At 46.0% G+C, this 11,827-nt stretch overlaps 1 pseudogene; it reads left to right on the forward strand.

Annotated features, from left to right (window-relative positions):
* Positions 1-134, forward strand: Gm52839 (annotated as a pseudogene).
* Positions 135-11,827: the final 11,693 nt, after the last annotated feature.

Raw genomic sequence — 11,827 nt, forward strand, 5'->3', positions numbered from 1 at the left:
GATCCCTGGCAATGGGCAAAGAGACACCTTGTTGCTGTTCTTATCTCATCCAGGGGCAAAGCAAATGTCAGTCCATCAACCTAGCTTGATGCCTGGTTTGGTGGCAAAAGCTGATTTATGCCTAGGATTCATAAAAATCAAGTCAAATCAAATAAGATCAAATTAAATCCAGACAGTGCAGTGAGAAAGAAGGACAACCCGTAGACCACCACACCACCCACAGACCTGTCCTCCAGTGCACAGAACAGATGTCCATTGACACCTGCTTGTATACACATCATGCAGAATAGATGGAGGATGTCACCCAGGGGCCTGCCAGTCATGAGGTTAGCCTGCAGCTGGAGCTACCACAATGTGCAAGTATGTGGTGCTCAGATGGGGGAGAAAGAGAAGTGGAGTAGCTTGAGCACTGTGAGGAGAGATGGAGCTGGAGACTCAAGAGTGGAGAGGAGTAGCCTCTCCAGCCCTACCACCTGGAGCCATGGTGAGGTCCCAGCATGAGCTGCCACTGAGGGCCATGCCTGAATTCATGTCTACACAGCAGGGGTGAGTGTTGACATCTGTGCTCATATTACCACTAGAGAACATTGGACATCCATGTTCTGGGCAGCTGCTTGAGATCATCTGAATAGTCAGAGGCTGTGTAGAACTTGCCCTTCCCCTCACTGGATGCAGTGCTCTGGAAAGCTGCCCCCATCTCTCACCCCTGTCAGTACTCAGGAAAGCAGGCCCTGAACCATTCCTGGGCAGCACAACAGTGCTGGCCATGGCTGAGGAGTTGCACAGGAGCCAGCACTGAGAATGAGAGCAAGGGAGAGCTTGCCTCCCCCTGCCCTCCCCACATTCATCTACTGTGAGATGGCATAGGTGCAAGGGTGATGCACTCCCCCTGGCCACATGTGGTAGTCTGGAAAGCTGGCCTCAAGGGCAGGAGAGAAGAAAAGCTAGCTCTGCTCCATCACTGGCTATAGCACTTGGAAGAGCAGGCCCTGCACCTTGCCAGAGCAACAAAATGGAGCTGGCTGTCATGTCAAAAGCATGGGTGAGCCAGCCTCAATGAGATGAGAGTGGGAGACCCTCAGAGGTTGTAGTACTTGGTGGAGTGGATCCCATTCCTTGACTGGGCAGCCCAGTGTAGCTAACTCTGGAGGTGTGGGTGTGCTGGCACCAAGGGCATTAGGAGAGTTGAACCAGACGCCTGCTGATGGTGGCATTGGGTGACCCACTGGGAGCAGTGCTGGCAAGTTCACCCTTGTGGTGCAGATAAAAGAGAGATGGTGGGCTGACCAGCTCTGCCACCATCCAGGCCCAGATCCAGGCTCTGAGATGGCCCACCCCAAAATCTATATCATCTGTGAACTGTTGGGACTTGTGACAAGGCCAGTCCTACTGATCCAAAGCTGCAGGATCTCTATGACACAGGACAACAACAGAATAATCAGGAGGAGTCCCAGTGAAGATCCAATATTGATGGTGTCACAGAAAACTCAGAGATCTTGAACTAGACCAATGGTTAATTGCAATGAACATTTGCAGTGCCGATGTGTGGACAGAGGGATATACTGTAGGACATGCTGTGACATGCTATAGCTTCCACATTGAGATGCTTTTGTGCCTTTTAAAAAAAAGTTTGTGTGTGTGCTTCTTATGTAGGAAGTGGTTTGCAAGGGCAAAGGGTAAATATGAGGAGACAGGGAGATGAGTGGGACTCAGGTGCATAATGTGAAACTCAGAAAGAACCAATAAAAAGATTTTAAAACAAATGGAGGTTGAGGGATAGGTGAATGGAAGGGCGGACTGGTAGGCTGAGTGGATAAGTGGGTTTGTAGGTATATGGATAGAAAGGAGGGGACTGGGTGAATGGATGGGTGCATGGAAGAGGGTAGATAGAGGAGTTGGGTATATTGGTGGGTGGGTGGAAGAGTGGAAGGATGGAAGGATTACAGATACAGGTATTTGACATATGGGGTAAAACTGGAGAATCATTTATATTAGCTTTGTGTGAAGAATGGTAGAACATGGATGTTTCTGTCCTTACCCCTCAGGGCTTTTGACACAAGGAGGGAGTAGTTATCAGCTACATGTATCCTCTGATGAACTCTCTCTCTTTTTCATTTGCTTGCCATGCTGCTTACCAAAGTTGAACTCAGTATCATGGGACCTCTAACAGGAATTTGTGCTTTCTTGGTTAAGTTATAATACAAATTGGAAGAAAAATGCATTAATAACATTTTGATTTTTGGATTACCATTTTGTTTTCCATGACTGGGAATCAAACTCCGTTTTATCACACAGCTATCCTGATTAGCATTTCTCTTATTCCTTCTACCAGTGATGTGTTTAGATCAGATTCTATTGAGAGGTTGCAATGTGGGAGGTGAGAAGTCTTAGAACTTGGATTTTGTCTAACTATGAAGAAGCACTGCCAGTGTCCAGAGATGGAGATCGCAAAGTTGTGGGTGGGTGAAAGATGGTTGGAGGAATCAGGACCTCAGCTGTGTCTGACATGCCGTGATTCCAGCTAATGCAGACTCAGCCACACCTTGCTTCCTTATCTGCAGGCCAAGACATATAGGTTGGTTACTCCAGTTGTTCCTTTTGATATTTGTGAGACAGAAAAAAAAAGCACAGAGAGAAATGAGAGATTTTATTTTGATTCCTGTTTTGATCTTTGGAAATTTCACAAATGCACATGATACATCTTAGCCACATTCTGCCCTTCATCCAACTTCTGGTACCCCTGCCCCCAGCAACTCAGTCCAATTAGTGCTGTACACATGTATGGGTGCAAAGTCATCCACTGGAGCATGGGCAATCTTATGATGGCCACCTCCAAAGAAAAGTGACCTCCCTCCCTCAGTAACCGTATACTGCTAATATCTGCTCAGCTAGAGGTGAGTATCAGAGCCCCTGCTCTCTCTATGTGAAGATTTTGAGCTCTTTTGATTATCTGTAGGTCTTGTGGGTAAGCATAGCTACTGTGAGTTCATGAGTACAGCATCTGTGTCATGGCTAGAGCTCAGCATTTCACAGCTCTCCTTTCCATCCTCCAGTGCTCTCTACCTTCTTCCAAGATGGTTCCTGACCCTGGAAGGAAGGGTGGTGCTGATGTCTCATCTTGACATCTATTTGTTGCTTGTTCTCAGCACTTTAAACAGTAGTGAGTCTCTGCATTCATCACTATACATTGCAACAACTGTTTTCTCCAACCACAGTTGGAAACTGTACAGATCTACAGATATAAATATAAACATTTAAAATGCAGTTTGACAACATGACCACTTAGCAAAATAACACCAGTAGGTTTGCCTATGACTTCCTGAGCATAAGTTTTGGTCATATTTACAATATCAGGCATGAATCCCTCATGTAGAGCAGGCCTCAAGTCTAATCACAATAGTGCTTGGTTACACCACAAACAATTGTGCTGCGATGACACTGGTAGGCACATCTTATAAGATAGAGTAATATAGTAGCATGCATGATCCAGCACTGGGTAGGATCATTGATGCTTTTTCTTCCCCAGAAGCCTACATAGAAATCTCTAGTACCAGGAAAGCTAGGTAACAGGGAGACAACATGCAGGTCAGCCCAAGAGTGATTTCTCTATGTCTTGTAGAAAGTGTGTGCTGTGGTATCTTCAGCAAGAGGATCTTACATGGTAGATATCTAAGAGCAATGGCTTCAATAGATTGTATTGTTTGGGGATGCCTGTAGGGTCTCCCTGACTAAGAATTAGTAGGGAGATAACATGTGCCTGGCAGTGAGATTGTCATTTAATACCCCAAGGTGCTAAATGATCATAGTGATCGAAATCAAAACTATAATTAGTATGACTATTATCAAAAGAAGAAGAGGAGGAGAAGGAAGAAGAAGATGAAGAAGGAGGAGGAGGAGGAGGAGGAGGAGGAGGAGGAGGAGGAGGAGGAGAAGGAGAAGGAGAAGGAGAAGGAGAAGGAGAAGGAGAAGGAGAAGGAGAAGGAGAAGGAGAAGGAGAAGGAGAAGGAGAAGGAGAAGGAGAAGGAGAAGAAGAAGAAGAAGAAGAAGAAGAAGAAGAAGAAGAAGAAGAAGAAGAAGAAGAAGAAGAAGAAGAAGAAGAAGAAGAAGAAGAAAACAACTATTGGCATGAATGAGAGAAACTGGAAAATTAATGAAATCAGACCTAGAATAACCATGGTTCAGTATCTGCTCTTCATGGCATATTCCCAGAGAAAACAAGGACTTATGGTATATCTGTATGATGCCATAGGAGCAGGATTCACAACAGCCAAAAGGTGGGAGCAACTTGGGGCCAGTCCATCAGTGAGTGAAGGTAAAATGCTCTGTGCGTGATGACAACTTAGAATGGAAAGAACATATGACTTATGAAGTAGCTCTGATGAACTCCAAGGATCCTGCATTCAATAAAACATGTCAGTCACAAAGATGCTTGTGGGAATTTACATGTTTGGATTCTATTGTCATTCTCTTTTTCTTTTCTGCTTTCCTTTCTTTTTTCTTTCTTTCTTCTTTCTTCTATTTCCTTCTTTCTCTCTCTTTCTTTCCTTCCTTTCTTTTCCCTTTTTCTTTCTTTTTTCTTTCTTTTCTCTTTCCTTCTTCCTTTTGAAACAGGATTTCATGCATCCCAGGCTAGCTTTGAGCTCATGATGTACTTAAGAATACCTTGAACTCCCACTTCCTAAGTACCAACATTACAGGCATGTGTCCCCATTTCCAGCTTGATACCTAAAATGTTCAAATGCACAGATGTGGAGTACTGAATGGTCAGAGGCTGGGCTGGGAAGGGTGTGTATATGTGTGTGTGTGTGTGTGTGTGTGTGTGTGTGTGTGTGTGTGTGTGTGTGTGTGTGTGTGTATACAGTTTGGAAAGAGCAATGATGAAAGCTGCTATCATATGTGAATCTACAAATGGCTGACATTGGGGATGGTGCTCAGAGATTGAGCATTAACATGTGCAAGGCCCTCTGCTCCATCCTTACTGCCACAGGATGTTACATATAAATAATGAAAGAAAAGTCAATGACCTCTTGATTTTAAAACATCAAATGTCCACAGCAAAAACTTTACAAATCCCAGAAAGATGAGGAGGAAAGACTATCACATACACAATCCCAGCTCTGAAGGCAAATTCAAAATAGCATCCTGTAGTGTAATGACTCTGTATTAAGGCATGCAACACACACATACACACACACACACACACAAACTCATACACACACAAACTCATACACACACAAACTCATAAACACACAAACTCATAAACACACAAGCTCATACACACACAAACTCATACACACACAAACTCATACACACACAAACTCATACACACTCTATCTCTCTTACAAACACACACACACACACACACACACACACACTGTTTTACATGGTACATCTTACCATGTTTTGGACTTTGTCATTTTTATTTGCTTTGTTTTGCTCTACGTGTCTGGCAGATGCTTTTCCTTGTGTCATTAAAAACAATTTGGTATGTTTTGTATAAAATACATTTTTATAGTAATTAGTTTCTCTTTGGAAAAGTTAGAAAGTTAACTTTAAATTAAAATGAAAACCACCAAAAAAGTTCAAATCACACTGTACTCCAAAGCTAAGAAAAGCGCTTTGGCCTTCAGTGTTTCCTGAAGGACTGAACTTGTCTGCATACGTGATCATGCTCCCATGCTATTGTGTGATTCCACTCACATCTCACTTAGCCTGCTGTTGCTTCTCAAAAATACAAACACAAAACCCAAACTTATTGGATGTTCTGGAGACACGTGTTTTTCTTGCATCCTGAAGGTGAGGTGACCAAGAGGCCCTGGGGAAGGGAATCTGCTGGAGACTCAGCAGGCAGGAGGAGGGTTCACGGGAAGAACTCTGAGTGCATGGGTAGGTGGAGGAGCAGTCATGCCAGTGGATGGGCACATGTGGGTGAATGGGGTGATGGGCATATGGGTGGGTGTGTAGATGGGTGGATAGATACACTGGTGAGTGAGTAGAGGGATATATGCATGGGTGGATGGGTGCGGAGATAGATGCATGGGTGTGTTGGTGGGTGGGTGTATAAATCGTTGGGTGGATGAATGGGTAGGTGGCTGAACAAGTGAGTAGTTAGGAGCACGGGTGGATGGAGATGGGGAGTCTAGGAAACCAAGGCAGAGCAGAGCAGGCCATCGCAGGTCTCTACACTCATCACCACCATGGCATCAAGGAAGTGTCTCTTTGGAAGCCTTTGTGCCTTATGATCCTGGAGCCCCAGGGGTACCCCTCTTACGTGTGGGTCCACTGGCAGCCCAAGAAGCTTCTCTTTGCCCAGGAACTCCCATCTTTCAGGGCTGTTACCTCATCCCAGCTGGAGTTTCCCCTTCCTCACTCAGTGCCCCTGGGCCTCACTCATGCTGGGGAATCCCAGCGTGCCAGGCCCTTTGAAGTAAGAACCCCACTGGGCCTGCAGGCTCCCTGCCTTCAAAGGGGCTCAGAATGAGCTGCAGTCATATGGGGTGGTAAGTGGTGGCAGGTGGGGGGAAGAAGATGGGCTCCCAAGACTCTCCCTTGAAATCAGGGAGCCGCAGAAGAGTATAGAGGCCTCTACCCTCATCCTTTCCCATGGCCTGCTGGTCCTCACTTCCCAGAGCTAGCAAGCAGAAACTCCTCTATTCATCCAACACCCCAGCCTTGCATTTACTAAAGCTCTGCTGGATGTCCTTGCTGAAGCAGGCTTTGGGTAGGGGCTTCATCACGTTGAATTTCTGTCTTCACTTCCCATCCACAGCCCAATTTCAAGATTTGCTCACTGTCTCCCAAGAACTCAGTTCCATCACACTTTCCATCCAGACTTGCCTCAGACACAGTCTCTAAGAAAGCCAATCGGCTGCACCCCACAGGCCTCAGCACTGCTGGATCTTGGATCATGACAGCCTGGTCTCACATATTGGTGGCAGCTGGAGCAGGAGAAAGACCTGATGTCAGCTTCAATTTCCTCCTGCAAATAGTGAGGCCACCTTCAGAACACCTGGGAGAGGGAAGATGTGGTCTGCTCTGTGGTGCCCCAGTGCCTTCCGTGCACAGCTAGCACCTCCCTTTCCCACATCGTCTGTAGCACAGCTTTTAAATCTATGAGTTGTAAACCATTAGTGGGTTTTGAAATCGATGCGGTAGGTCACGACCAGCACTTTTATAAGAAAAGAAATAGAATGTATGAAGTAAAAAGGGCTAGAGGGCACAGTGGGCCAGGGATGAGCATGGATGAAGAACTGTTTGCTCACACATACTCAAAGTCCCACTGTGCTTCTTTCTGCACATGCCCAGTTGAGCAGGAGCATGTGGCAGCATCACTACAGACACCAGCCTTTTCAAGGTTTCCAAAAATAAACTAGCCTTATGTGCCCAACTAATTCTTAAAATTTAGCATACTCCTGCAATGAAATGTGGGAATGTTGTTCATCCATTCATTCCTTTGTTCCTCACATTCTCTGCTGGCAAAGGTAGGGAAAGCCATAGTTAATTGTTTCATCTTTGTGCTTTCTTCTCTCTGTCTCCCTCTCTCTGTGTGTTTCTGTTCTCCTGTATCACTGTATCTCTGTCTGTCTGTCTCTCTGTCTCCCTCCATCCTTCTCTCCCTCCACCCATCCCTCCCTCCAACTCTCTCTTTTTGTTTTCTTCTTTTTTCTTGGTGGGATTTTTCTATGTAACCCTGTCTGTCGTGGAACTCATTCTGTAGACCAAACTGGCCTCGAACTCACAGATGTGCCTGTCTCTGACTCCTCAGTGCTGAGATTAAAGGTGTGCACCACCACCTCCCTGCAGATTTTTATTTTTTAAAAGGCAAAGGAAGAAAGGGTTTTGTTGTTGTTGTTGTTGTTTTGTTTTTGTTGTTGTTTTCATCCTATTTTGCAGTTCTGGGACCAAGACCCCGGAGCACACACAGACTACACATTGATACTTTCTTAGTTTTCAAGAGTAAATCACAACTTCCCAGCTGTTTCCTAACCCCAGCTCTTTGTGAGACATGCTGGTGTTTTTTTTTGTTTTTTTTGTTTTTTTCTAAAATCATGAGGACATAGCTGAGGCTTTATTCTAAACATCACTGAGTTCATGAAGATGGAGTGAAGGGGTTGCTGGTCTTTGGTACAAGACAGCCCAGGGCTAAGATCTCAGCCCAAAGAGATTTATTTGCCCCAGAGGGCCAAAGGCAGGGGATAAGAGACAAAGACGGGAGTTAGAGGATGAGGGAGAAGGGGAAGGGAACAAGGGAGAGGGGGAAGGAATATTTGTCACAGAAGGACAAAGGACTGCCTCTGAGTAGAGAGGACACAGACATGGCTCATAGACAAATGGCAGTTTATAAAATTAAAATGGGAAACCCATGTTAGGATGAGGTGTTTAATTTTTAATTAGGCATGTTAATTAGGTGTGCCAAAGGGGGCTTTTGATTGCTGGACCTTAATACTTTGATGGTCAGCCTCACGAGGAGGAAGTAGCTATATAAGAAAATAGATCTTGGTAGCTAGCTTTAGGAATACATTGTAATGGTTTTTAACAAAGAAGAGGAAATAAGGGACGGGAAGGGCCTGCCAATGCCATGTTTCTCATGCTTGGACTGGCTAGAGTCCCTTCAGGAAGTCTAGAAATTTGGGGGGAAGTACACTGTAACAGAGTCCTGGGTAGCCCAGGCTGGCCATGAACTTGTTATATAGCCAAGGATCACCCTAACCCCTGACCTTCCCACCCCCTGAGTCCCCAATGCTGGGATGATAGGAGTTCTCCTCCGTGCCTGGCAGAGAATTAGAGATTATTAATAAAAATGATCTCTATAGGCTGATTCAAGATGAAAAGGAAGCTTAACATGTGATATCTCAAAGTCTCAGTTACGAGTTGCTGGTATCCACATCTGCCTGTTACTTGATTCACTCTTGCATGGACACCATGGACTGTGATGAAATCTCCAAGGTAGATGAAGAACAAGGGAAAGATTTGGAAATTATGTTCCCAAGATGATGGCCTGTGAGGACAGTGTGCTTGTCCCCACCAGAGATGGAGCCACAACTCCAGATTGGGAGATCAGGAGTCAGGAGGGCAGTCTACCTTACATAGTCCCCAGACTGTCTCTTAGGTTCCTGCCTACAGCTCTCACCATAGCAGAATCACAGAAGCCCCTCTAAACACAAGGCTCCTGGGACAGTGTCCAGAGTTCTCTAGCTGGGGTTTGTACGGCCATGACCCAGGGAAGCATCTGTGCCTTAACCCTGAGCCCCCAGGGCTTGACTACCAACCCCTCACGCCTTCAGTCTGAACACAGCAGCATGAGGACATGCTCATTTTGCTCTTGGACTAGAAGCAGCCTCTCTCAGGGCTCTGCCAACAAGCTGGCAGTGAGCAGAGGTGGCCTCTTGCCCATGAGCTGGAGATGAACAGAGCTGACCTCCTGGCTGAGTGCCGTCCACAGTTCCTCTAAAAGCTACTGTTTTCTGGAAATCTGTGTGACATTGATCTCACCAGCCTGCCACCTGGTCTGTGAACATCCATCCTCATTGTTGCAACAGTACTGTACATGCCTCTCTAGGGTTTGCAAGAAGACTCCATAGGCTCCCTTAGGCTTTTCCTGTATGACCAGCTTGCCCATACCAGCTAAAACTCCATTAATCAAGGCTTTGGTAGCTCACATCCATCTATACATTGTGCCAGCAAAGGCTCTGGCTCCGAGGTTATTTTCTTCCTGCCTGCTGGCATGTTTGTCAGTTCCATGTAAATATTAATTAAGCCAAGGCTTCCTCTTGCAGGTGGTTGATAATGACTCAGACGGCATCCTTTAAAGCTGAGCACCTAGTTATTGTTTCAGCAATGCACCGGGCATGTGCCTTGTTGTCAATGCCCAGTTCTGAGGCCCCAAGATTCCTAGGCAATGTGTTGCAGTGTGGGCAGACAGGCTGAGCCTATAAGCCTAAAACCTGCTTCTATATCAACACCGTTTCTGTATCTGAATTCATGTAAGACCTAACACTACCAGTTAGTAGTTTATTCTGTCAGGAGGGTGAGGTTAGCAGCATTTTATAGGCAAGGAAACTGAGGCATGGCATTCACCTGGGTTTCTATGGATATATGACTATAGGAGTGCTCCTTACAGCTTCGACCAGAAACCCCTAAGCTGAGAAGGAACAGAACCTTTGTCTTCATGGGCCAAGGTGCCAAATGGGAGGAGAGGCTATGGGACACTGGATGCCTGGCACTGTGGCCTTTCTGATAGTAAGTCACTGTCCCTGGTGCTGCTGGGCATGTGTGTACTGCACTTTCCTCTGTTGACATTCATCCAGCTAAACAGGTCATTAACCATCTCAGAACCTTGTCAGTTCTCTGTTGTGTACCTCCAAGGATCTTGTCTATAAACAGCCATTTGAATGCAAAATGATGACAGTGGGGGTATGTGGGAAAAACAAGTAAAAAACAGTTTAGGTCTAAACAGGTTATGGACACCATGTAGAAAAATCCGCCAGCGTTTTGAAGCTCACTAAAGTGTGTAGAGTCTGCAATGGCGTGAGTCCTCCCATCTCAGAGACCAGGCCATACTACAGAGAGTCTCTAGAAGTAGGGGACTTAAAGATCTTTAGTGTGGCTGCATCCTCTGTGTTCTTCTGTATATGTATTCTTGCTGGTGATAAAATAGATGCTGCAAACTAGATAACTCATAGAACACAGACTTATGTCTTATAGTCCTGGAGGCTAAGAAGTTCAAGGTTGGGTGGCTGCATCTGGAGCAGCTGAATCATCTCCTGGTAGAAAGCAGAAAGACAACTAAGAAGAGGGAAGGGGGCATTGGAGACAGGCCTTGTTTCCACAACAAACTCACTCTCACATCAAGAATCCACTCCTGGCTGACAGCATCTGTCCACTCCTGATGATGGGCAGCACACATGCTTCAGATTTCACTCATGCTGCCTACTGGGTAAGTGGGTGGCTAAGTTCCCAAAGCTCAAGCCAGCTCCATTAGCTTCCAGTGGAGTCTCTGGCTGGTTCAACATGTGGTGGCTCCATAGTTCTCACTATCTGCCACTCCTGTGGTTCCCCAAGATCCTACCTCTAGGGATCTGCAGCAGCAGATTCCCTTAGGCCTGCAGTTGCCAAGACCCCAGTCTGTATGCTACACCATTTGGGACCTGGATGAGGCTACCCCACAACTCCAGAACTCTGTACAATCAGAACTATGTGAATGCTGCCCTGGTTCTGTATCTGCGTGTCTGAGCAAATGACCTGAGCTGCACACAGACATCTTGAACCATGACTGGGACAGCTTGGAGCACTGTTCTAGGCTAGGAGCAGAGTTCCAAGGCAGGTCGGAGAGAATCTTGAGATTCCCACAGGCTCCTCTCTGGAAGACTGGCCTGAGGATAGGCCATCTCAAAGTCTCTGAAGCACCTCTAAGATCCTCTCCTGGCTGAGTAGGTGACTAGTACCCAATTTCTCCCTGTACTGGCTTCTCTAGCAAAGATGGCTTGGCCACATGCTCAGTGTACTCTACTGAACTCATCTCAGCATGCTCACTAGCTGTTCAGCACTGTGACAAAATACCTAGAACAGTCATGTTACTAACAGGGAAGGTTCATATTGGCTCATGGTTTCAGAAGTTTCCAATCATGGCATCATAGGGTCCATGATGAGATATAGGCTTGTGAGGGAGAGTGGAACTACCCACCTCCTATTGGCAGGAAGAAAAGTAGAGAGAGAGGAGAAGCCAATGTCCCAGTATCCTTAAAGGTGTGTCTCCCAGGACCCAACTTCCTTCCAGAAGTCCTGGTCTTTTAAATGCATGTGGACATCCTGAAGGTTGCAGCTTGGG

This window comes from Mus musculus, chromosome 5, assembly GCF_000001635.26.
Source record: "Mus musculus strain C57BL/6J chromosome 5, GRCm38.p6 C57BL/6J".
Taxonomy (NCBI): Eukaryota; Metazoa; Chordata; class Mammalia; order Rodentia; family Muridae; genus Mus; species Mus musculus.